The following is a 2,496-nucleotide window of genomic DNA, read 5'->3' as shown; positions in this document are numbered from 1 at the left end:
AAAAAACCATGTGACCCAGAAAGTAAAAATTAATATTGATGAGTAAAAAAACACGAAATACATAATTAAATAATATTTCCCACAAACTCAATATCAGCACCCGCCACCAGTAACCATAAAATTAAATATGAACGAAGTAGAGGAAAAACTTGTATATTTTTTACAAACAACATTTTCTTCACTTTCCAGTAGTCACGATAATAGTAGTAGTCGATAATAGTAGTAAAACGAAATCTTAGTGTGAAGAATCAAAAATCTTATGGTAACTTGTTATATTCATTATTCTTTATTTATGATTCTGAAATAAATTTTAATTTTCCATCCAATTCGTCACTTTTTCTATTTTTTGATTGACGTACACATTTTTTTTTATTGGAACACCTAAAATTTGGATGTGCTTATTTCTTTAGTAATTTTCAGCCTAAATTGTTCTTAAATGCGTCCTCAAGTTTTCAGACTACTCTAAATCGACAATATCATGCAAAATAAAGTGCACTTAAAATTGGTGTCGTTAAATTTAGGCAATATTTAACTATCGATTTTAGAAAATCCATCCCTAAGTTCGGTTAAAACTGCTTGAAAAGAGGAAAAATTGTAATTTCTTGTTTTTCCAAACTGAGGCTGGGCATGTTCTTACGATGTTCTTAATTTTTCAACAAAATTCAGCCTCATTATTCTTATAAACTGGGATCTAATAAAAAAAAAACGTGTATTAGGTGGAAAATTTTAAAAGTTATCGTCTCACGCGATTCTCTCGCTTTCCCACCAATACATCGTTACTAGCCAGCTGGCACACAACGTTGTTTCAACGTTTATTTAACGTTCACAACGTCCATATAACGTTAGATGAACGTTGAAACAACGTTGTGTGCCAGCTGGGTAGCCTGTTTCACCCAACACCCAAGCGTATTTTTTATTCATTACCCAGTTCCCCGTGGCGTGGTCAGAGATTCTTAGGAAATTCTTGTGGGGATTCAAAATGGTAGCCAAAATAAAATTATTTTTTGGAAACGCGAAAGCTTGGAGAATGTCACAATAAACTTAAAAAAACCGTGACACCTTCTTCTGGAAGCGCAACACCAACAGTCTGAAAAATATCACGACAACTTGAAAAATAGAGCGACACCTTTTGGAAATGTGACATTTTTTCAAATGAAAACGCGACAGCTTGCAAAATATCGCGACAGTTTGAAAAATGTCTCGACAGCTAACAAATAGATCGCTACTCTAAGGTCCCGAATAGTAGGGGGGTCTGAATAAAAGGGGGGGGTCCGAAATTTTTGCAAAATATAATAAACGGGGGGGGGGGTCTGAATAAACGGGGGGGGTCTGAAAAAAATTAGGTAAATAAAGGCTACAATCAGGCTATTTAGAGCAAAATAAGGGTCCTTCTCTTTAGCAGCTTAAAATATTCTTAAAAACTAATAAACGGGGGGGGTCCTAATAAGAACGGGGGGGGGGGGGTTCGAAATATTTTCGAAAATTAATAAGTCGGGGGGGAACTTTGTTTGGGACCTTAGAGGACAGCTTGAAAAAGAATTTGACATGTTTTAAAAAACTTTTGCGCGCTGACCCCTCAGCTTTCCTCCATAGGAGATTCTCTTTAGCCCTTCGGGGGTGGGGCCTGGAATTCCCGAGTTATTTTTTCCCGAGTTATTCTTTTTTCGACTTAATTTTCCGAGTTATTTTTCATAATTACAGTTTTGTGACGTCATTATGACGTCATAACAAAAATGATAATTCGAGTTTCTTTTTAGCTTTTAACTTTTTGAGTTATTTGGTGTGTTTTTTAACTCGTTTTTTTTCGTGCCTTTAAATTTTTTACATTATAATATATACACATTTTACCACATACTCCAAGATGTGTAAAAAGAAAAGAAAATCTATGTGAAAAAAAATATACTAGTCTGGAACCAGCCCCGGTATGGATCTTTTGATATTATCTCAAACGTAAGTAGTCAATAGTAATAATTTAGAAATCTTTGAACAATGAAATTAAAAAGCACAAAATCACCTCACAGTAACTTTTCGTGAGTGAAAAGGAGAGGTGGTATTTGCTAGATGGAGCTGCCGCGGAGGCACAAAAAGCCCAAACTTAAGGGCTCTGGTCATAGTGATAAAAATCAATTTCAGAATTTGAAGATAAAACCTTATGTTTTCGCTTCTTTGACATGTTTAAGAACAAACTGCTTTTGAAAAAATAAATTTAAGTAATTACATCATGAGTAATTAAGGAATAAGTGTGGCATGGACCTTAATAAAATGTCATAAAAACGCTATTCATATACTTTTTACAAAAAAAAGCCTAATCACCTTGGGGAAATCATTTTATTGTTTCAAACTTTTTTTAAGTTAATGACAAATAATTTCTTTATTTATATTTTTGCGGAATAATTTTCTATTTGGCTCCATTCCAAGTTAAAGCTGTTTTCGTATGGAAATTTAGTGGAGAAAATCGCCAAAAATGAGGTTTTTTGGAGATTTTAAAGGAAAGAT

The sequence above is a fragment of the Clytia hemisphaerica genome, unplaced genomic scaffold (genome assembly GCF_902728285.1).
Source record: "Clytia hemisphaerica strain Z4C2 unplaced genomic scaffold, Clytia hemisphaerica genome assembly, whole genome shotgun sequence".
Lineage (NCBI taxonomy): Eukaryota > Metazoa > Cnidaria > Hydrozoa > Leptothecata > Clytiidae > Clytia > Clytia hemisphaerica.
This window is presented reverse-complemented; position numbering follows the sequence as displayed.